The 25,623-nt window shown below is 35.8% G+C and overlaps 1 protein-coding gene across 13 annotated transcripts in view; it reads right to left on the bottom strand.

The window, feature by feature from the left end:
* The window catches only part of PEAK1 (pseudopodium enriched atypical kinase 1), a 301,070-nt gene that overhangs the window by 124,878 nt on the left and 150,569 nt on the right, over positions 1–25,623 (bottom strand). For 2 of the 13 annotated variants that reach the window (XM_068556116.1, XM_068556162.1), the window contains one exon: positions 19,189–19,240. The exons of the other annotated variants lie outside the window; for them this stretch is intronic. The gene's annotated coding sequence lies outside the window, so the exon portion shown is untranslated. The remainder of the gene's footprint in view (positions 1–19,188; positions 19,241–25,623) is intronic. 13 annotated transcript variants of the gene reach the window in all.

The raw sequence follows: 25,623 nt of genomic DNA, 5'->3' as shown, positions 1-25,623 counted from the left end.
CATACAAGTAATTCATGCAGCTCAATATCAAAAAAAACAAACAACGCAATCTAAAAATAACCAGAAGACCTAAGTAGATATTTCTCCAAAGAAGATATACAGATTGCCAACAAACACATGAAAGAATGCTCAACATCATTAATCATTAGAGAAATGCAAATCAAAACTACAATGAGGTATCATCTCACACCGGTCAGAATGGCCATCATCAAAAAATCTACAAACAATAAATCCTGGAGAGGGTGTGGAGAAAAGGGAACCCTCTTGCACTGTTGGTGGGAATGTAAATTGATACAGCCACTATGGAGAACAGTATGGAGGTTCCTTAAAAAACTACAAATAGAACTACCATACGACCCAGCAATCCCAATACTGGGCATATATATACCCTGAGAAAACCATAGGTCAAAAAGAGTCATGTACCAAAATGTTCATTGCAGCTCTATTTACAATAGCCAGGACATGGAAGCAACCTAAATGTCCATCGACAGATGAATGGATAAAGAAGATGTGGCACATATATACAATGGAATATTACTCAGCCATAAAAAGAAATGAAATGGAGATATTTGTAATGAGGTGGATGGAGTTAGAGTCTGTCATACAGAGTGAAGTAAGTCAGAAAGAGAAAAACAAATACAGTATGCTAACACATATATACGGAATCTAAGGGAAAAAAAAAAAAAAGGCCATGAAGAACCTAGTGGCAAGACGGGAATAAAGACACAGACCTACTAGAGAATGGACTTGAGGATATGGGGAGGGGGTGGGGTGAGATGTGACAGGGTAAGAGAGTGTCATGGACATATATACACGCCAAATGTAAAATAGATAACTAGTGGGAAGCAGCCGCATAGCACAGGGAGATCAGCTCGGTGCTTTGTGACCACCTAGAGGGGTGGGATGGGGAGGGTGGGAGGGAGGGAGATGCAAGAGGGAAGAGAAATGGGAACATACAGTATATGTATAACAGATTCACTTTGTTATAAAGCAGAAGCTAACACACCATTGTAAGGCAATTATACTTCAATAAAGATGTTAAAAAAAAAATATGAAAAAAAAAAGAGTCATGTACCAAAATATTCATTGCAGCTCTATTTACAATAGCCAGGACATGGAAGCAACCTAAGTGTCCATCAACAGATGAATGGATAAAGAAGATGTGGGACATATATATAATGGAATATTACTCAGCCATAAAAAGAAACGAAACTGAGTTACTTGTAGTGAGGTGGATGGACCTAGAGACTGTCATACAGAGTGAAGTAAGTTAGAAAGAGACAAACAAATACTGTATGCTAATACATATATGTGGAATCTAAAAAAAAAAAGGTCAGAAGAACCTAGGGGTAAGATGGGAATAAAGATGCAGACCTACTAGAGAGTAGACTTGAGCATACGGGGAGGGGGAAGGGTAAGCTGGCACAAAGTGAGAGATTGGCATGGACATACATACACTACCAAACGTAAAACAGATAGCTAGTGGGAAGCAGCTGCATAGCACAGGGAGATCAGCTCAGTGCTTTGTGACCACCTAGAGGGGTGGGATGGGGAGGGTGGGAGGGAGGGAGATGCAAGAGGGAAGAGATATGGGGACATACGTATATGTATAACTGATTCACTTTGTTATAAAGCAGAAACTGACACACTTTTGTAAAGCAATTATTCTCTAATAAAGATTAAAAAAAAAAAAAGTCTAAAAATAATAAATGCCGGAGAGGGTGTAGAGAAAAAGGAATCCTCTTACACTGTCGGTGGAAATGTAAATTGGTACAGCCACTATGGAGAACAGTATGGAAGTTCCTTAAAAAACTAAAAATAGAGTTACCGTATGATCCAGGATCCCACTCCTGGGCATATATCCAGAACAAACTCTTAATTCAAAAAGGTACATGCACCCCAGTGTTCACTGCAGCACTATTTACAATATCCAAGACATGGAAGCAACCTAAATGTCCATGAACAGATGAATGGATAAAGAAGATGTGATGTATATATTTTACACACACACACACACACACTGGAATATTACTCAGCCATGAAAAAGAATGAAACAATGCCATTTGCAGCAATACGGATGGACCTAGAGGTTATCATACTAAGTGAAGCAACCCAGACAAAGACAAATATCATATGATATCACTTATATGTGGAATCTTAAAAAAAAATGATACAAAGGAACTTAATTTACAAAACAGAAATAGACCCACAGACATAGAGAACAAACTTATAGTTACCAAAAGGGAAAGGGGGGCGAGGGATAAATTAGGAGTTTGGGGTTAACATATACACACTACTGAAACAGAAGAGAAGGGGGCAGGGCACAACCTTTAAAAGAATGACATAGTCCTTGTGGATACAACATAAACTGGTAAGAACTTCCAAGACGACGGAAGATTTGACTTCCAGTAGACCTTGAGCCTCATTATATGCTCATTGTAATATATTAGCATGCTAAATGACACACCCACAGGTGCCATGACAGTTCTGAGATTAATCATAAAAAGCCAAAAAGTGGGCGGTGGCCCAATTCCTGGAAATCTTTGCCCCTTCTCCAAATCTCATATCTGACAAGGGTAAGCTGCAAGTGAGTCCCTTTTACACGCCTGAAGCCAGGTTCTATGTTGTGTCAACTCCACTTCCATGCCTCTTATCCCTGTCTTCTCCTTGTCAAACCCACAGTTACCAGTATAGTTCAACGTCGTCATTTTCTCATTTAAACAATTGCCTCAGCCATCTAACTAGTCTTTCTGTCTCAAATCTCTCGCCTTGTAAGCCACTCTTCACACTGTTACTAGTCAGTGCTCTAAAACCTTTGGTGGATCCTCAACATTCATGGAAGAAAACCTAACTTTCTTGTTAGGATATTCAAAACTCTTCATGATTTTAATTCATCTTGCCTTTTCAGTCCCATCTCTCAGGTCATCTCCTTCAACTATCCTTTAATATGCAAGACTGCATGCCTTAGACATGATATGTACTGAACTACCGCTAAGCTTTGGCTCATGCTATTCCTTCACCCTAGGAACAGTCATGGAATACAGAGAATACTGCACTGGCATTAGGAGACTTGGGTAAGAGTTCCAACCCTGCCATGTGTCCTCTCTGAGTTCAATTCTTGACAGGTAAAATAAGGACAAAGTACCAGCCTCAGGATTAAATAAGAATGCATTTCAGAGTTCTTTATGAATTCTAAAAGTACACAAAATACTGCTAAATTTTTCTAGATAATGATTTTCCAATTTTACAACCCCACAATTGTTAAGAGGATATCCATTTCTCCACATACTTGCCACCACTGGATATATCAATTTTAAAAATTTCTGCCAATCCGGTAGAATAAAACAATTTTATTATCTTTAAAATTTGCATTTCCCTGACTATTAGTGATATTGAACATCTTTCCCAATGTTTATTGGCTATTTTCTTTTCTTTGAATTCCCTGCTCATATTCTTTGCCCATTTTTCTATTTCCTCCTCCCTTTTTCTTATTATGGATATATAATTGTTCTGTTTCATCCATTCGCAATATTTTTTTTAGGTCTGGCACTTGTCCTCTTAATTTATTGAAAGTGTCTTTTGTTATTGAGAAGTTTTTATTTTGTTATATCTAAGTTTAACAATCTATTTTTTTTTTTTAATGGTTTCTGATCTTGATAGCTGATTTTAAGGCCTTCCCTACCTCATGGTCATAAGCACTTTCTTCTAACATTTGCAAAGTGTTTCTTATATATTTAGACTTCTATTACATTTAGATTTTATTTTTTGTGAATGGCGTGAAAATTTTGATATATCTTTCTAAATGCACACCATTTACTGAATAGTCCGTTCTTTAAATATTGATTTAAAATACCACATGTATTCTACATTTATGTCTCAGAACCTTTACTCTGTTTTTCATCTAGTTGTCTTTCCCTATGCCAAAACCACACTGTTGCATTTTACTGAATGCTTTCGGGGGGTGTTATAGAGAGGATTGCAAAGTTTTCTCTTCTAATAACTAACAAAGTAAGTTATACAAATAGATTTTATAGTGCCGACTCATCTTTGCATTCTTGGGATAAATTCTAACTAAATAATAATTTAATTCAATATTCTAATATTTTATTTATGATTTTTTTAGTCCTATCTCCAGAAGTAAGGTAGCTCTGTAGTTTTCCTTTCCTTTCTGCACGCCCCACCCTCTTTTCTCTCTCTCTCTTTGGTTTGGGTATTAGTGCTAATGTATTAGCATCACAAAACCAGTTGGGTAGGGTCCTATCTCTTTACATACCATCCAAGTTTATATGAGTTCTTTAAGTTTCCTAGAACTCACCTGTAAAACCTTGGCCGTTGTAGGGACAAATCTTTAAATTTCTTTTCAATTTCTTCTTATAAGTATTAGTTAACTCAAGGTTTTTACCTTTTCTTGTGATAACTGGAATAAGTCATATATTTCTGAAAAATTACCCACTGAATCTCAGCTTTCACATTTTATTAGTATACATTTATACAGAGTTCTTGCAACTTTACAAATCTCTGTATCTTTAGTCGTGCTTTTTAATTTTTAATATTGATTAATATCTTTTTGTTCTTTTCCAGACCTGCCATGATTTATCCATGTTATCAATCTTTCAATCAATCAAAAATGCTGCTAATTTCTGATCTTACCCTTATTAATCTGGACCTTTATTTTCTTTGAACTATTTTTATCAATTTCTTTTTTTAATCTTTAAGTCAATTATTTAATTCATTAATTTTATTTAAGCAAATGACTTAATTTTTATGAAACGAAACATGCTTCCATAAAAACTTTAATAACCCAAAAGTACAATATAGTAAGCAACAAACCAACCAGCACCCCATTACCCAGAAAGAAAAAGTGTCAATATTAATTGAATGTCATTCCACACATCTCTCTAAGCATTTATGGAGATGAATGGACGACTCTATGCCTCCTAATTTAGCCTTTTTCTTCCCAATTTTATGGTCTTTCCTTTTAAACTGTTCTTAATTTCAAAAAGGTCTAAAATTTTCTTTTTTAATAAATGCAGTGTCATCCTGCATGTCTCTGAGGATATTATATTTATTCTAAAGTTCTGTTTTGCTCTATTAACTCTGATTCCTTGGGTATTAGTTCTTCCATTTGCATAGTTTGGTATCCTCCTTCACAGTACTAGTTTTCTTTAAATATTTTGTGATATTGGGTTGTGGGCTCATCTTTGTTTAGGCTTTAGAGATATCTTGTTAGTCTGTGACTGATGTATGTGATTACAGCAGCATTTTTTTAGAGGAAGGGCAAAATTTTCCATTGGGTAGTGAACATGGATAGTTAGTATTTGGGGGGGGCTCCCTATCCTTTCTGAATACTGACAACATTGGGGAATTGCCTTGGCTTTTAAAGCACCCACATTGCCTGGTTTTGCATCATACACACTAAGGAGAAATGAAGATAGGGAGAGGTAGATCCATCCATATGTTTGCTTGCCCAGCAGGCTAGACATAAAGCACCCCTATAATCACACATCTTTTATAGTATTCCACTCCTGTGCGTGTTTTCTCACCTGCATTCCAATCCTATTTTCAAGGTTTTTTTTCATGGGTTTTGGCCAGTTTTGCTTCTTTTCACAGTTGTGTTTGATCGGTACCATACATTTTTTGGAGGAGGAAGGAAGGATCACTTTTAGAAATGAGCAGTAGCAAAGGGAGGCTTCAGCATGTTCTCAGTGCATTGGAAGTTTCAAATAGATGTTTTGGCAGAGATAAATGGACAATACTGTACATACTTTTAAAGGAAAATATGTTTTTTTTTAAAACTATACTTTCTCTTCTACTGATGTATGGTCTCATAATAGTAAGCACAGGGTGTTATCCAGTGGTTTCTAACCCTTGATGCACATTACTTATCTGGGAGAGCTGCTCAAACATATTAAAACCTAACCTCAGAAACTCCATTTTAATTGGGCTGGGGTAAGAGCCACTGGTATAGTGGGAAAACTACAGGCTTTAGGATTAGACAAATTTGAGTTCAAATCACCACTTACTGTGGTCTGTGACTTTACGCAAGAAACAAATTTTTGAGCTTTAGTTTCATCTGTAAATTGGGTTTACAAGATTGTGGTAAGGATTAGAGATAATGTAAGAAGAGAGACTAGCACCATGCAAGACAAATAGCAAATGGTTAACAAATGTTAGCTCTTCTAAATACAGTTATAAGTAAGCAGACAAAAAACCATGGCATTAGAAAAGAGACCAAGTAAAATAGGACATCCCTTCATATGCTAAAATCTTACAAATGACAAATTTAACTCCAAAAGTCACAAAACTGTTCATAGGAGTTGACGATCATTCCCAGATATTCCAAACTAAGAGAGACTGTGGGATTTACAGAGTGTTCCTACTACATTTTATTGTACCCCCTGGGCTCTTTTAACATGCTTATTTCAATGCATTTTATTTTTTCAAACGATAACTCTCTAGGCTATTACAAGGTTTCTGAGCCATTCTTTTTTTTTTTTTATTATTTATTTTTGGCTGCCTGGGGTCTTTGTTGCTGCGCGCGGGCTTTCTCTAGTTGCGGCGAGTGGGGGCTACTCTTCATTGCGGTGCGCAGGCTTCTCATTGTCGTGGCTTCTCTTGTTGTGGAGCACAGGCTCTAGGCTCGCGGGCTTCAGTAGTTGTGGCACGTGGGCTCAGTAGTTGTGGCTCATGGGCTTAGTTGCTCCGCAGCATGTGGGATCTTCCCAGACCAGGGCTTGAACCCGTGTCCCCTGCATTGGCAGGCGGATTCTTAACCACTGCGCCACCAGGGAAGCCCCTGAGCCATTCTTCATTCCTACATTTCAATACCTGAGAGTAAAAACAGCAGCTAATAATAGTGGCAACCTGGTTATACATTTCTGTCTGTACTCATTCAAATATTTTGTGAGAAATAGATGAGTACTTTGAAGTTGCAGGAAATGAGCAGAATAACTAGAAAGCTGTGGGACCCATGAATTGAACCAACTTTAGTGTCTCTGATGCATGAAACAATCCAATCCTAATTACAACCAGCTGGAGACAACTCCATTTTCAGAGATATTACCCAAACACAATGACGCCCATTTGCTGACAAGTAAGTGTGCATACCTTTATCATCTGTATCATTCAGAAGCACAAGTATGCCATTTGGCATAATATAACTTCTTAATTAGTAATATCAACCGAATTCTTTAAAAAGTTTTAACCTATGCCCAATTACAGCTATAATTATTCACCTATCAACAATAGAGGAAAATTATTTTCTTCTTGTTCTTTAAAATGTTTAAATGTTCAGAAGTTATTAATGTTCATATACATTACATAATAGGACTTAATTTCTCAAATCTTTAGTATAAAAGTAGACCCAAAGCAATACTAACAGTCAATTTGACAATAACACCTTAATTTAGAGGCCCATACTAAACATTAAGAGGGCCTGACTCCTACTGTATTCAATGTACATTTACATGGTAAATTATCTGACATTGATTTTCAATGTGAAGACCCTCTCAAAAACAAATTCTATGGCCAAGAAACACATGGAAAAATGTTCAATGTCATTAGTCACCAGTGAAAAACAAATTAAAATTCCAATAAAATACAACTACAGACTGACTACAATGGCTAAAATGATACGGCATAATAATACCAAATGCTGGAAAGAATGTGGAATAACTGCAACTCTAATATCTTCAAGGTGGGAGTGAAAGACACGATAAAGGACATTTATGCAAAACCCACAGCCAACATTATATTCAAAGAAGAAAAACTGAAAGATTTCCCCTTAAGATCAAGAATAAGACGTGAATCCCCATTTTCACTACTTCTATTCAGCATTGTCCCGGAAGTTCGAGCCAGAGCAATATTAGGCAAGAAAAAAAAATAAGAAGCATCCAAACTGAACAGGAAGAAGTAAAATTATCTTTACTCACAGATAACAAGACCTTATAGATAAAAAATCCTAAAGAATAGACACACACACAAAACTATTAGAACTAATAAAAAAATTTGCATGAGTTTCAGGATACAAGACCAACACACAAAAATCAGTTGTATTTCTATACACTAAAAATGAACATGAAAATGAAATTACGAAAACAATTCCATTCAAAATAGCATAAAAAAAGGATAAAATACTTAGGAAGAGATTCAACCAAGGAGGTGCAAGACTGTATACTAAAAACCACAAAACATTAGTTAAAGTAATTAAAGGAAACCGAAATAAAAAAGTATCCCATGTTCATGGATTGGAAAACTTAATATTGTTAAGATGTCAATATTTCCAAAATTGATCCTGTGATTCAATGCAATCCCTATCAAAACCTCAGTTTCCCTTTATGTAGAAATTAACAAGCTGATTACAAAATTCATATAGAATCTCAAGGGACCCTGAATAACCAAGAAGATCTGATGAAAAACAAAACTGAAAGACTCACACTTCCCCAGTTCAAAACTTATGACAAAGCTACAGTAATCAAAATAGTGTGGTATGGGCATAAGAACAGACAAATGGAACAGAATTGGGAATTCAGAAATAAACCCATACATCTATGGTCAACTGAGTTTTGGCAAGGATGCCAAGATCATCCAATGGGCCAAAGAACAGTTTCTTCAACAAATAGTGCTGGTACAACTAATATCAACATGTAAAAGAATGAAGTTGGACCCCTACCTCATATCATATACAAAAATTCATTCAAAATGGATCAACCTAAATGTAAGCACTAAAACTATAAAACTTTTAGAAGAAGACACAGGGGAAAGTTTCATTATTTTGGCTTTGGCAATGGATGCTTAGATATGACACCAAAAGCACAAGAAATGATAGAAAAAATAGATATACTGGGCTCCATCAAAATTAAAATTTTTGTGCATCAAAAGACACTATCAAGAAAATGAACAAACCTATACAGTGGGAGAAAATATTTGCAAATCATATATCTAATAAAAGATTTGTATCTAAGAAATATCAAGAACTCTCACAACTCAATAGCAAAAAGACAAGCAACCCAATTAAAAAATGAGCAAAGACTTGAATACATTTCTCCAAAAGAGGTACAAAATGGCCAACAAGCAAACAAAAAGGTGCTCAACATCATCAGTCATAAGTAAAGTGCAAATCAAAACCATGAGATACTACTTTAATCCACTAGCATGGCCATAATCATAAAAACAAAAAAATAGGTATTGGTGAGGATATGGATCTTGTACATTGATGGTGGGAAGGTAAAATGGTGCAGCCACTGTGGAGAGCAGTGTGGCAGTTCCTCAAAATTTAAACATAGAATTACCATATCACCCAGCAGTTCTACTGCTGGCTGTATACCTCAAAGAACTAAAAAGAGGGACTCAGACAAATACTTGTAAGTGAATGTTCATAGCAGCATTATTCTCAATAACCAAAAGGTGGAAGCAACCCAAGTGTCCATTGACAGATGAATGGATAAACAAAACATAGTATATACATATCATGGAACATTATTCACCCATCAAAATGAATGAAGTATTGATACATGCCACAAACATAGATGAAACTCAAAAACATTATGATAAGTAAAGGAAGCCAGACACAAAAGATCACATATATTAGTACATTTCTATGAAATCTGAAGAATAGTTAAAACCATACAGATAGAAAGCAGATTAGGAGTTGACAGGGGCTGAGAGAAGGTCGGAATGGAGAATGGATAGGGGTCTCCTTTTGGGGTGATGAAATGTTTTGAAACTTGATAGAGGTGGTAGTTGCACAACATTGTGAATGTACTAAATGCCACTCAATTATGACTTTAAAATGGTTAATATTATGTTATGTCAATTTTGCCTCAATGAAAATAAATAAAGGAATAAGAAAAAATTCTGATGCCTCTTATGAGCAGTTATTAAAACTATTCTGGGTCTTGGTCAAAGAGGACACACACAGTAAAAAGGATTTAGAAATTACAAGAAGAAAATGATTATAGCTGCATTATAAAAAATAATCTTTTATTTCACTTGGGAAAGAACAAGAGCAAATACCTTGAAGGATAAACAACCACTAATCATATAAACATTGTTCTGTTTAGTTTTCTGTATAATTACTCTTAACAGAACTTTTGGTCGGACATACACATTTTTCTTGCTCAAATATTCCCTCGTCAATAAGTCCTATCCTTATCAATCTATTTAAAATTTCAATGCCTACCCTGTCTACTACTTCCAATCCCACTATCATACTATACTTCTGCCCATAGAAGGTTAACACCTACTAATGTGTTAATCTTACTAATTAGGTTCATTTTTTTTAAAATAAATTTATTTATTTATTTTATTTTTGGCTGCATTGGGTTGCTGTGTGTGGGCTTTCTCTAGTTGTGGTGAGTGGGAGCTACTGTTTGTTGCGGTGTGCGGGCTTCTCGTTGCGGTGGCTTCTCTTGTTGTGCAGCACGGGCTCTAGGTGCACGGGCTTCAGTAGTTGTGGCACGTGGGCTCATTAGTTGTGGCTCACGGGCTCTAGAACGCAGGCTCAGTAGTTGTGGCATGTGGGCTTAGTTGCTCCGCAGCATGTGGGATCTTCCCAGACCAGGGCTCAAACCTGTGTCCCCTGCATTGGCAGGCATATTCTTTTTTTTTTTTTTTTTAAATATCCAAAACAGGAAATGTCTTTAATTAAAGCAAGTCTAAACAAATGATGGAATTTTAGGCAACCATTAAAATTAATTATGTTGAGCAAAGAGAAATTATTTTTTGACCTTTAAGACTGGCAAATATAAATTTAAGAAATTGGTGGTGATCATTTTGGCAAGTGTGTGGAAGGAACAGGCACTTTCATACATTGAGTCCCAATTTTTTTTCTTCATAATTTCTTCTTTTTTTTTTTTTCACACACACACACTGTATTTTATTTTTACAAGAGATAAATAGACTGACACCAAGCATTGTACATGGATGACCACAACAAAATCTTCTTCTTGGATTGATCCCTGGATCATTATGTAGTGTCCTTCCTTGTCTCTTGTAACATTCTTTATTTTAAAGTCTATTTTATCTGATATGAGTATAGCTACTCCAGCTTTCTTTTGATTTACATTTGCATGGAATAGCTTTTTCCATCCCCTCACTTTCAGTCTGTATGTGTCCCTAGGTCTAAAGTGGGTCTCTTGTAGACAGCATATATATGGGTCTTGTTTTTGTATCCATTCAGCCAGTCTATGTCTTTTGGTTGGGGCATTTAATCCATTCACGTTTAAGGTAATTATCGATATGTATGTTCCTATGACCATTTTCTTAATTGTTTTGGGTTTGTTTTTGTAGGTCCTTTTCTTCTCTTGTGTTTCCCACTTAGAGAAGTTCCTTTAGCATTTGTTGTAGAGCTGGTTTGGTGGTGCTGAATTCTCTTAGCTTTTGCTTGTCTCTAAAGCTTTTGATTTCTCCATCAAATCTAAATGAGATCCTTGCCGGGTAGAGTAATCTTGGTTGTAGGTTCTTCCCTTTCATCACTTTAAGTATATCATGCCACTCCCTTCTGGCTTGCAGAGTTTCTGCTGAGAAATCAGCTGTTAACCTTATGGGAGTTCCCTTGTATGTTATTTGTCGTTTTTCCCTTCCTGCTTTCAATAATTTTTCTTTGTCTTTAATTTTTGCCACTTTGATTACTATGTGTCTCGGCGTGTTTCTCCTTGGGTTTATTCTGTATGGGACTCTCTGCGCTTCCTGGACTTGGGTGGCTATTTCCTTTCCCATGTTAGGGAAGTTTTCGACTATAATCTCTTCAAATATTTTCTCTGGCCCTTTCTCTCTCTCTTCTCCTTCTGGGACCCCTATAATGCGAATGTTGTTGCGTTTAATGTTGTCCCAGAGGTCTCTTAGGCTGTCTTCATTTCTTTTCATTCTTTTTTCTTTAGTCTGTTCCGCAGCAGTGAATTCCACCATTCTGTCTTCCAGGTCACTTATCCGTTCTTCTGCCTCAGTTATTCTGCTATTGATTCCTTCTAGTGTAGTTTTCATTTCAGTTATTGTATTGGTCATCTCTGTTTGTTTGTTCTTTAATTCTTCTAGGTCTTTGTTAATCATTTCTTGCATCTTCTCAATCTTTGCCTCCATTCTTATTCCGAGGTCCTGGATCATCTTCACTATCATTATTCTGAATTCTTTTTCTGGAAGGTTGCCTATCTCCACTTCATTTAGTTGTTTTTCTGGGGTTTTTTCTTGTTCCTTCATCTGGTACATAGCCCTCTGCCTTTTCATCTTCTCTATCTTTCTGTAACTGTGGTTTTTGGTCCACAGGCTGCAGGATTGTAGTTTTTCTTGCTTCTGTTGTCTGCCCTCTGGTGGTTGAGGCTATCTAAGAGGCTTGATGGGAGGCTCTGGTGGTGGGTAGAGCTGACTCGGCAGGCATATTCTTAACCACTGTGCCACCAGAGGAGTCCTAGGTTCATTGCTGATGTTTATTTCTGTTTGCTAGAATATATGCTCCACGAAGGCAGGCATTTTTGTCTGTTTTATTCATTAATGAATCCTCAGTGCCTAGAACCATACTTAGCACTTGTGAGTACTAAATAAGTATTTGTTGAGAGAATGAAGTAAATTAGCAGACCAGAGAAAACTGAAAGCTAAGTGTCTGGGGAGGGAGGGAGGGAGGGAGGGAGGGCAAAGAGGGAAAAGACAGTAAGAATCATGTCATGTCTCAGGTAACAGAATCTGTAGGCGAGGGCATGTTGTAGGGATAAAAACAGGAGATTGGTTGAACATATTAATAACTGAGAGCCCAGAGACTCATAATACTCAAAATGTCCATGATATTCAAAATTACTTGACATATAAAGAACCCCATAGGAAAAGTCAATTAACAGATGCCAATGTCAACATGACATAGATGGTGAAATTATCTGACAAAGACAAAATTGGCTATTAAAAAAAATACTTGTGAAATACAAATAAGGGTAAAAACTCTTGAATCAAATGTAAAACTAGAAAGTCTCAGCAAAGAGATAGAAGATATGCAGAATAATTAAATGGAAATTTTGGAATTGAAAAATACATTTTAAATGAAAAAATTCACTGGGAAGGCTCAATAGCAGATGATAAAGGAAAGTCAGTGAATTTGAGGATAGTTCAATAGAAATTATACAATCTGAACAATAGAAATAAATTTGAGCCAAAAAAAAAAAAGAAAGAAAAAGAAGAGAGCCTCAGAGACCTGTAGAAAAATAACCAAAGGCCTATCATCGATGTTACTGGAGTCCCAGAAGGAAAGGAAAAAGAATATGGTGCTAAAAATACATTAGAAGAAATAATGTCTGAAAACTTCCCAAGTTTGGCAAAAGACATAAACCTACAGACTTAAAAAGCCCAGTGAACTCAATAAAGGATAAGCCCAAAGAAATCCACACCCAGGATATCATAATCAAACTGATGAAAACTAAGACAGAAACAAAAGTTGAAACCAGCCAAAGAAAAACAACACTTTTAGGGAATCAATTGGAATGACTATAGATTACTCATCAGAAACAGCAGAGGACAGTTGGAAGCGACACAATATTTTTTAAGTCCTGGAAGAAAAGAACTGTCAACTAAGAATTCTATATTCAACAAAACTGTCCTTCAGGTGTAAAGGTCAAATAGACACTTTAGATGAAGGAGAACAAGAGAAGAGGTTGCCAGCAGATATGCTATAGAAGAACTGCTTTTTCTGTTGCTCAGAGAGAAGCTATCAGAAGGAAATTTGGAGAATTAAGATAAAGAATGAGAAAGAGAAATGGTAACTATCTGGATAAACATTACAGACTATTCCCCCTCTTGAATTTTTAAAAATATGTTTGACATCTGAAAGCAAAAAATAATATTGTCTGATAGAGTTTTCAATGCATGTAGGGTAATATATAAGTAACTATAACCTAAAGAGGGCAAAGATAAAGCCATTTATATGGTGATATGGTTTCTACATTTTACTTAAAGTGGTAAAATATTGATTCTCAGTAGATTGTACAAGGTTTAGTATGTACATGGTAATCCTCAGAGTATCTACAAAGACACAGAGTAAAACACACAACAGGTAAATTAAATAGAATACCAAAAGATGTTCAAATAAATCAGGAAAGAGAAAACAGGATAAAAAACAGAGGGAACAAACAGAAAATAAATGGTCAACCTAGGGACTTCCCTGGTGGTGAAGTGGTTAAGAATCCACCTGCCAATGCAGGGGACACAGGTTTGATCCCTGGCCTGGGAAGATTCCACATGCTGCGGAGCAACTAAGCCCATACGCCACAACTACTGAGCCCGTGCACCACAACTACTGAAACCTGTGCGCCCTAGAGCTTACGTGCCACAACTATTAAGCCCGCGCGCCAAGAGCCTGTGCTCCACAACAGAAGTAGCCACCACAATGAGAAGTCCATGCACTGCAACGAAGAGTAGCCCTCACTCGCCGCAACTAGAGAAAGCCTGTGCGCAGCAACGAAGACCCAACACAGCCTAGATTAATTAATTAATTAATTAATTAAATGGTCGCCCTAAACTTAAATGTCAATTACATTAAATGTAAATAGTATAAACATTAAAGAAATTATCAGAGTGGATTTGGAAAATCATGACCCAATTATTTGGTAACTACAAGAAACACACTTCAAATATAATTATATAGGTAGGTTAAAAGTTTCTTTTTAAAGAGGAAAAAGATAGATATAACATGAAACCATTAATCAAAATAAAGCTGGAGTGGTTATATTATCAAAGTAGACTTCACAGTGAAGAAAATTAACAGGAACAAAGAGCAACACTTATATACTAATAAAAATGTAAATTCTCCAAGAAGGCACAATAATTCTGAATGTGTATGCATCTAACAAGAGAGATTCAAAATACATGAATTAAAAACTGACAGATCTGAAAGGAGAAATAGACAAACCTACAATTACATTTGGAAATCTCAGCATTCCTCTCTCAGTAAACAATAGTGAACAATCAGCAATGATACAGAAGAGTTAAACAACACCATCAACCTACTGAATCTAACTGACATTTAAAGACATTTATCCAACGACAGCAGAATATACATTCTTCTCAATTTTACATGAAACATTTGCCAAGACACACCATATCCTAGGTCATGAAAAAAATCTTACGAAATTTAAAAGAAATCAAGAATGTTCTCTGCCCATAACAAATAGAAATTAATAACAGAAAGATACCAAGAAACTCTCCAAATACCTGGAAACTGTCTAAACCAACAATCTATGATTCAAAGAGGAAGATTCAAGGGAAATTAGAAAATATTTTGAACTGAACAAATACAAAATTTCAAAAATTTGTGGAATACAGTTAAAGCAGTATTTACAGGGAAACTTAAATAGTAAATATTTATATTACAAAAGGAAAGTCTCAAACCAATAATCTAATGCCCTCCTAATTAAATCTTTGCAAACATCTTTATCTCCTTAAATTTTACAGGTATATATATATTAAATTTTTTTTTGGTATATATTGCTTAAATGCCCTCAGAAAGGTCTTTAAATTTTGACTCAAAACTTACCTTCTCTGAAAAACTTTCTCTGATTAGCCTTTTCCCACTGTTCCATCTGTGTAACTATTTGGTCTCATTAAATTACTGTTATATTTATTGGACCATATAAGCAATTCCTGCTTTAATAAGACATTAAGCCTCTAGGCTATCTGCTTACAAAGTACTTGATATCTTAGAGGAAATCTAAGTGAGGGGATAATAAACCTATGGGCTATGAAATGGGTAGCAAAATTGGCATAAAAAGATGAGTTATTAGGATTAATTTTAACACCCCATTTCCATGAATAGAGCATATTCTAATCATTTTTAGATTTTCCTATTGTTCTAGTTTGTGTGCCCCATAAAAGGCAGTGGCTGCAGGTACAGTTTGCATTGTCTGTATTATCTTTGGAATTAGTAAAAAAAAAAAAAAAAAGTTCAAACTCTGAAAAATTGTGTCAAATTATCCATATCTTCAAAATCCATATATGCCCTCTCTAGATTTCTATCATGCCTCATTTATAAAGCATGAAATTGAAGGCTAACTGATGTCCCGTGACAGAAAAGTGTAATAATAATTCAGAAACACTGCCTATTGTGTTTTATTCCACTTGTGAAATGAAATCACATACATTAAAATAAGAATAAAGTCTCAAACTGTGCATTTTCAGCATTTGACATCACTCACAAACAATTAGCTAGTACTAATTAGGTCCAATATTGTGAATGTTTCATTAATAAAAATTAATTAGCTCTGTTAGTTATGAATGTCACAGGAAAACCCAGCCTCGGGCGCTCTGATTGTTACTGTTATTTGTTTTCAGGAATCACTTGCTGAGAATTGCTTCCCCTAGTTTTATTTCTATACCTCAATTATACGACCTTAAAACACGGCAGACCCTTGTATTATACATTTCCTGCAAATATTAAGCAAACATGCTAAAGCAGGAGCATATTTTACATAACCACATATGTCAGACTAAATTTGAGCCAAGAAAGAGAATGAATGTACTCACATCTGAATTATATTTGGCAAATACAGAGATATCATAATTTCCTGGTTTAAATGCCTACATGCTATTTCCATGGCAACTGCATAAACATTTTCCTCATAACACACAGCTATCTTCATTCTTTATATCCTATTATTTATTTTTTCACTCTCAGCGGAAAGCCTAATTTATTCCCTAGGAAAAATCAATCAATGGTTTCTTAATCAGTGGCATTTGAAGAGTAGGTGGCACAGTTCTTTTTATGGAAAAGCAATTTCCACCAACGCTCTTGTTATGTGACAGAAGACTAGAGGAGAATAAAAGTAGTACTTGCTTTAAGCAAAGTATGTGTATAAGTTGCAATGAATAGTCCTTCAAAGAGAGATGAGAATGTGTATTAGAAACCCGCAAAAGGTTGGCCAAAGTGATCACGTGCAACACCAACTTTTCTTTTGTATGTGACTGGAGTATCATGGAAACTCCTTATGGAAAAAAAAAAAGTGATCTTTCATTCCTACAGAGTTTTGGCAGTCTTTAAAAAAATTCCTTTGCTGCTTTGCTTGTGTGATAGAGATTATATATAGAATGGTCAGCAACTAGAGGCAAGAGAAAGACTATCTACTTAAAAGCAGATCAAATGACAGTTAAAAGGAAAGATAAAGGGAAACCACATCAGGTTCCTTCACTTTGTCTAGTCTTTGAGCCTGAGGTAATTATCACAGATTCAAACAGCACCAGATGGAAGAGATCCCTTATTGCATTTTAGCTATCAAATGAACAACAATTTCTCAAAGTGCTCTAAGGGACAGTGGATCAACTAACATTCTTCAGTGTACTCAGAGCCCAGTGGGCTAGCAAGGGAAGCCTATTCAGGATGAGTGTAGATATTAGCCAGTCCCTTCCTCTGAGCTTCCCTGGCACCACTATGATAGCACTTATCACTGTTTTGTTATTGTTTATATATGATTCCCTCAAGGGACCTTTATAATACCCCTCCAATCTAACACAGTGCTCTGTGAATGGTAGGGTGCTTAATAAGCTAGTGGATTAAATGCATATTTAGCTATAATGTATACACATTTCCTACAATACACAATGCTCCTCATTCAAAAGATTAAACTGTTTTACAATTCCCTCTACCATTTTGATGTTTCAATTCTCATGGCAGTTTTATTACTTCCTCTATTTCTACAAGGCAAATTTCTTACAATCTCCTCTCTTTCATTTATCTCCAAGGCCTATGTCCAGTTATGAGGCAAGGGCTTTTTGTTTCTTTTTGGTTTAGTTTCTAATGTTCCAGTACTATTTGTTGGAAAGACTAATCTTTCTTCACTGGGCTGCTTCTGCACCTTTGTCAAAAATCAATTGATCATATATATACATATCTAAACAAAGCATCCGCATCTGGTTTCCTTTTAAATATTCCCCATGTGAAACTTACCTGTGCTTTAGCACTAGTTATGCAATGGCCCATTATCTATCATCAGAGAGTTCTAAAGCACCAGAATGTTTCATGTTTTCCTTCCTATGTATGTCAAACCAACAGAAGGAAACAAAAGCTGGGCCTGACTCCAAGAAGAATGAGTTTCTTAGGGATCAAGTGTTTCCCTTCATTTCTACAATTTGGTATTTTTAGATAAGCTTTCCTGTGACCATGTGCCAGAATTGTTAAACATCAAAATGTACAAGCCAGAATGATAATACTAATTTTTTTTCCCTCCATTATTGTGTTGCTACTGCATGGGGACAATTACTTCAGAATTCAAATACCAGTGAGGTTAGGAATAACTGGCTCGTCTATTACAAGCATTGGTGCAGATTTCTAGTTTTTCACTGTTATAAGAATGTGGTGGGTGAATCTCCCTTCTAGTAACAGAAACAAGGGGACTCTTTGCATTTATGCTCCTCAATCGCCACATATGTTTATTGGTATTCCAGCTGATTGTCATTAACTTAAAACATTTACTGCTAATTACAGTTGGCACAATAAATCAAAGGGTAAAAATGTGTTCTCAACACCCACAGTAATCCTCTCCTTCACAATAAGATTTCTATCTCTTCCCCCATCATCCCTCATGCCAGGATCAGGCCCTTGGTGAAAGGACTTCTAAGCTCTTTTCGAAGTCCAGATAAACATCCTCTTCCTGGGTCATCTTGTCATGGCGTTTTCAGAGGCTAACTCTTCCCACACATCACAACTGACTTCTTACTACCCAGCATTGTTGTCTTGCCAGCAATACATGTGTGAAGGGAGACTTTATGCCACATGGTATAGTCATTTCTTGGTCAGTCATTTCTTGGTCATTCGACTCTACTAGAGAGTATTCCTGCTACAACAATCTCAGCAGTAAAGAATTAAAAGAGCTAATGTGAGAGATGTAAGCTCACATAAATAACTGTTTTCCCAACAAAAGTCTTAAAAATACATTTGAAAACCTACAGAATGAAAGAATTACATTTTTTCAAAACACAGTGCAGAATTAACAAGAAGACGGTGGCACTTTAGTTACCAAGAAGAAAACACAAGAGGACGAAGTCACAACACAACAGCAAATCTGCACTATTGACTAGAGTATGTTGCCTACTCATCTATGCTATATTTTATTTTGAGTTCATATGAAAAAATACATTTAAATAAATATCACACATCAATGAAAGATGCAAAATGTACATCTAGTATATCATCATTTATACTTCATATTGTTTATGAGTACTTACATAAGAATATATATTCACCAACCTCATAGAGCATTTTCTCTGGAGAAGGAGGCTAGGAATGAGATTGGAGAGAGATACAAAGAGGATTTCAATCATTCCTAAATTGTTTTGTTTCTTTTAGCAAAAATGACAAAATGTTAGCATTCAATTAATTCTTGGTGGTAAGATAACAGATGTTTGTTATATGATTCTGAATTTTTCTGAATTCATGGAATTACATAATAAAAAAATTTTAAGAGAAATAGAAATAACACCTAATTACATTTTAGCCTGGAAGTAAAGCAGATTTATAAACACAGAAAACATGAGGAAGAACCTTCTTTCTTGGAATAGAGTTACAGCTGACCAAAATACATTTTGAACTACATAAGTCTGAAAGAATACTTAAAGTGATACTGTAATTTCTAAGTAATATTGGGCAAGTAGATTTGCCTCCAAGAGCTTCCATTTAATTTTATGTAAAGCAAGGATGTTGAAGTAAAGTATCTTGGATAACCTCTTCAACTTTAAAAGTCTGTAACTCTTTTTCCCCTAGAGGAGGTAAGTATATCTATGCACATGTTATTCCTTTTGCCTAGAATAGGAATACTTTTTTCCTCTAGCTTGTTCCCTGGCAGTAAAATCCTATTTATCCAGTAACACTCAGTACATAGGATACCTTCGTGCTTTGGGAAGCCTTCCCTCACCTTTCCTAAGGAGGAAAAAGCACCATCACAGCTCTGTTCTCATACTCCCATTAAGGACTTGATACACTATCTTTCCATTTATATGTTGCCTGTTCTGTTAGATGGTGAGCCACTGATGACGGGACCTGCACTCTACCCTTCTTTGTATCCCCTGAACCTTCCACAGTGACATGTTTACAGCCAAGAGAGACATAATATACACAAACCACTTAAACCTATGTTAGCACAAAGTTAAAATTTTTTACCTATTGCAAATATTGTTTTCCCCAAGTAAATGATGAATGAATGAATGAATCAGTATGTAAAATGGCATGAAGTTCACTCCATCATTCAGGTCAGTTGATCGTGCCACTAGAAGGTAGGGGTATAACCCAGATGATCACTTAATATTCTTTCCAAAAGAATCCACAGGATCATTTCAAATTTTATGCTCTTAGCTTAGAAAGCAAGGATGACATAACTTTTCTTGTTCTCCTTTTGCTTTTCCTCACACTACACAGCTTTTTACAAAGAACATGAAACACTCTTCTTACTTAAGCAAAATATCAGAAACTTAAGATACACTAAACCTTGAACTGAAAAACTGTTACAAAGAAGTGAAAACATTTTATCATATATATTTGGATAACATTCAGTTGGCTGCAACAGTTCATTCAACCCTTGTTCTCAAATGAGGCTGGCTACAGTTCCTAAGGTGGAAGAGGGATAGTGTGATAACATGGAGGGGAGAGAGAACTTGGTGGAAAATAGCCAGTAATCCCTCTCAGGAACCCAAGGAAGCAGGAGGGTAGATCTCAGCACCCCTAGTTCTTTCTTGGATCAATCTCCCCAGATTTGGCTCCTGAAATAGTTGTTAACTGGGAGATTCTTGGAATCAATGGGAGTGTCCTGGGAGTCTGCCAACCAGCCACAAGACCTAGAAATGCCCTTGACAATATTTAAGCCAAAGCAGACAACTGCCACCAGATGCGATGGGGGGAATTTGGAGCTCAAAGCTGCACCCTCAGAACTTCTAACCAGGTACTAGTGTAGCTCACCCTAGTCATTTCATTAATTCAGAAGTAACATGACCTTGCATTTTACAGGACTGAATATTTTGGACCATACTTATTAATTATAATAGGGTTATTTTTTTAAACTTTTTATTTTGAAATTGAAGATTCACAGGAAGTTGCAAAGATAGTACTGAGAAGCCTCATTTACCCTTAAACAAGTTTGCCCCAATAGTCACATCTTGTATAAATACAATACAATATCAAAACCAGGAAATTGACACGGGTACAACGTATGTGTATTCACTGTCACTTTATGACACATGCAGATTACTCTAGCTATCACCACAATCAAGATAGACTATCCCTTCACTGCAAAGATATCCCTTGGTGCTATCTCTTTACAGTCACACCCATCCACCTACCCCTCAACCTTCCCAAACCCCTGGCAACAACTGTCTTGTTCTCCATCATCATAATTTTGTCATTTTGAGAATGTCATATAAATGGAATAATACATTATGTGACTTTTTGAGACTGGCCTTTTTCATTCAGCATAATGTTCTTGAGATCCATCCAAGCTGTGGTGTATATCAGTAGATCATTCCTTTTTATTACTGATATCATATTCCATGGTATGGATGTACCACAGTTTGTTTACCTGTTTACCTATTGTAGAACACGTTGGTTGGTACAATCTGTGGCTAGTACAAATAAAGCTGGTATGAAAAACAATGCACATGTTTTCGTGTGGATATAAGTTTCCATTTTACTGGGTTTAATGCCCAAGGGTGGGATTGCTGTGTCATATGGTAAGTGTATATTTAGTTTTTAAAGAAACTATCAAATTATTTTCCAGTGTCTGTACCATTTTATATTCTACCAGCAATATATGAAAGATCTAGTTTCTCTGCATCCTCACCAGCATTTGGTATTGCTATTTTTTATTTTAGCTATTCTAACAAGTGTATAGTGATAACTCATCATGGCATTAATTTTCATTTCCCTAATAGCAAGTGATGTTGAACATCTTTTCAATATGCTTATCTGCCAATGCTATTAAGATATTTCTTCATGTCTTTTGCCCATTTTTTAATTGATTGTTTTAACTGTTGAGTTTTGAGAGTACTTTAAGTATTCTACATATGACTGTTTTGTCTTCTCATCCTTTTAACTGGGTCTTCTACAGAGTAAAAGTTTTAAATTTTGATCAAGTCCAACTTACCCATTTTTCTTTCTTTTATAGATTTTGCTTTGCTGTCCTATCTAACTACTCTTCACTAAGCCCCAGATCCTAAAGATTTTCTCCCACATAAAACTTCTAAAAAGTTTTATAGTTTTACATTTAAATCTACGATCCACTTTGAGTTAATTTTTGTATAAGGTGTGAGACTTATTAGGCTGAGGTTCTCTTCCCCCCCCATGAATATTCAATTGTTCTGCACTATTTGATGAAAAGACAATCCATTCTCCATTGAATTGCCTTTACACTTTTGTTAAAAAAAAAAAAAAATTAGCTGGCTATACTTGTGTGGGGTTATCTATTCAGTTATAGATTTATGTGTCTATCCTACTGCCAATACCAGTCTTGAGTATTGTGGCTATATAAGTTTTGCAATCAGGTGGAGTGGTTCCTTCCATTTTATCCTTCTTTTTCAAAATCGTTTTAGCTGTTCTAATTTATTTCCCTTTCCATATAAATTTTAAAATCTTGCCAGGATTTTAGGAATTGAGTTAAGCCTATATATCAAATTAGGGAGAATTGATATCTTTAATATGTTGAGTCTTGATGATAAGTTTTACCATCTTGAACTCTGATAATAGGTTAATGTACTTAGTTTTCTACCATTAGGGTAAGAAGTACCTATTTGAAAAGGACTGTATATAAATTTAACAGAAAATTTACGCCACTACTATATTTAAAATAGATAACCAACAAGGACCTACTGCATAGCCATAGCACAGGAAACTCTGATCAATATTCCGTAATAACCTAAATGGGAAAAGAATTTGAAAAAGAATAGATACGTGTATATGTGTAACTGAATCACTTTATTGTACACCTGAAACTAACACAACATTGTTAATCAACTGTGCTCCAATATAAAATAAAAATTTTAAGAAAGACAAACTGGGGCTTCCCTGGTGGCGCAGTGGTTGAGAATCTGCCTGCCAATGCAGGGGACACGGGTTCGAGCCCTGGTCCGGGAAGATCCCACATGCCACGGAGCAACTAAGCCCGTGCACCACAACTACTGAGCCTGCGCGTCTGGAGCCTGTGCTCCGCAACAAGAGAGGCCGCGACAGTGAGAGGCCAGCGCACCGCGATGAAGAGTGGCCCCCACTTGCCGCAACTAGAGAAAGCCCTCGCACAGAAACGAAGATCCAACACAGCCATAAATAAATAAATAAATAAATAAAATTTAAAAAAGACAAACTGGTTTCCAGATTCATTACTATTTTAGTTTTTAGTAACAGTATCAGTTACTGAGACTGAAAAACAAGGAAGAATTTTCTTGGGATAAAGAGAAAGGCAAATAAGACTTTAAGGAAGGACAGCTGAGTAAAGAGGTCAATTTTGCATTTTTTCCTCACCCATGCCTCCTATCTTTCTCTGTCTTCTGTATCTCAGATAAAACGCAGGTCTAATGATATCATCTTCAAGTAATTTAACCTTCACTTAGTAGATTAAGTTGTCTTTTCCATTAAATAATAACTAACACTTTAAGAACATAATCAAAACAATGATAAATTATTGACAAAATAAAACTGATGTTGCAAAAGAAAAATACTATGTATCTAAAGGGAACATAATTTTACAAAGCTGAAATGAGAATGCTGCTAATAAGACCTCTCCCTTTAAAAAAAAAAAAAAGACCTCTCCTTATCTGCCACTAGGTAAATAAAAACTTCACAAGTTGAAGTTTTGAAGTATTGAATGTTTGTAAACTAGAATAAACTCCTGGTTAAGAGCTCAGGTCATGGAGTCAGATAGACCTGGCTCTACCTTGAACTAGCAACTTGATGTAGGGCAATTTACATAACTTCTTTGAGAATGTGTTTCCTCGTATGTAAGATGGAGATATTTAATAATAGGACCTATGTCAAATAGAGCGGTGAAGCTACAGATAATGCATATTAAGCACAAATCCAAATGCTTGGCATATGGTAATCACTCAATACACATTAATTACTATTACTTTTAATTCCTTTTTGTCTGGGCAAATTACACCTAGGCTTCCCTCCATAAGAACAGTTGTCCTAAATGGAGCCTATCAAGCTTTATGAATTTTAAGATTCCTGATAGATACACTGTTTAGAGTGGTCTTACTGTCTGCAAGTATATACTTCCCTTACTCCCAAGAACCATAATTTTAAGCTAATGAACTGAACTTAGATAAAACTGGGTGTTTGGCTCAACTTTAACATAGCTAGAACACCATCTTTTAAATTTCAGCCTCTTCAAAGTGGCCATGATAGTTTGCACAGTTAGAAATGTGAATTTCTAATTGTACAAATTAGAAATTCTGTCAGTTGCACAATCAGAAGTCTGATTCCATTCCTTCATCAAAAGCCACAGTAGATTTGGGATTTTGGAGGCACCCAGCTTAGATGGGGCCAGAAAAATTAAATAATATGTAATTCAGGTGGTCTCATGTAGGTGAACTACATGACCTCTGAACTGGACTTGATGGGAGAATCAAGGCAATTCTTTTGTTTTATTTTGTAGAGAGGTCAAGTTCTAATTTAATCTGTTCCTTGTTAATATTATGATCCTAAAAACAAATTTGGTAGTTAAAAAAAGGAGAAATTAATGATTAAAAACTCCACTGCCTGTGGATTTCAATGATCCTATCCATGGTTACCAAAAATCACTGAGGGATGAATTTAAATGGAATTAAGAGTTTGATAAGGAGTGGTAAAAGTATCATTAAAAATTTTGATAATGTTCTTTGTTTTGGGTTCATTAACGAACCTGTGGTTATATGAGACTATAGAATCAAATATAATCAAACGGGTAAAGAAAACTTAGATCATTAATGGAGAAGACAGGGACGTTTGGTGACTTTCTTTTTTCCTTTCTTTTTTTTTGGCCACACCACTTGGCTTGTGGGATCTTAGTTCCCTGATCAGGGATCGAACCCGGGCCCAGGGCAGTGAAAGCGCAGAGTCTTAACCACTGGAGTGCCAGGGAATCCCCCAGGGACTTTCTGCGTATTATCGTGCTTGTATGAGTGAACATTCAGCACTTAAATTTCTGCTGTGTTTCAAAAGTTACTTTCTTCAACTTTAATTTTTTAATGGTTCAGGACTAGAAGGAATTTGCTGGACATTTTTAAAAGGCCACATGCTGGTACATGGTTGGTAGTGACAAGAACATGGAAAGTTCTAATTATGCCATAAGTAGAAGTTTAACCAATAATTGGACAATTTTTTTCAAAAAATCAATGTTAAGGTATTTTCTATCCAGGTTAATGTTAACACAGGGAAGAGTGATTAGAACATTCATTCCTTACATACTACTTATCATGGGTTACACTTGCCAATTTAAATCATTTTCTTGAAATAATAGGTCCTGCATTCCTTAGAATCATTAGGACTAGTAACTGATACTGTATTTGACTGATCTTTCACATGCCCTGATTTCACAACAAGGATGTAGTTGTACTCAATTACACCCACTCACTACCAAGACACACTGACTCAAGCAAACAAATGATTATACCTCAAAATCAAATTAATAGACTTCCAATGAA

Source organism: Eschrichtius robustus, chromosome 1 (assembly GCF_028021215.1).
Source record: "Eschrichtius robustus isolate mEscRob2 chromosome 1, mEscRob2.pri, whole genome shotgun sequence".
NCBI classification, from domain to species: Eukaryota; Metazoa; Chordata; class Mammalia; order Artiodactyla; family Eschrichtiidae; genus Eschrichtius; species Eschrichtius robustus.
This window is presented reverse-complemented; position numbering and strand designations above follow the sequence as displayed.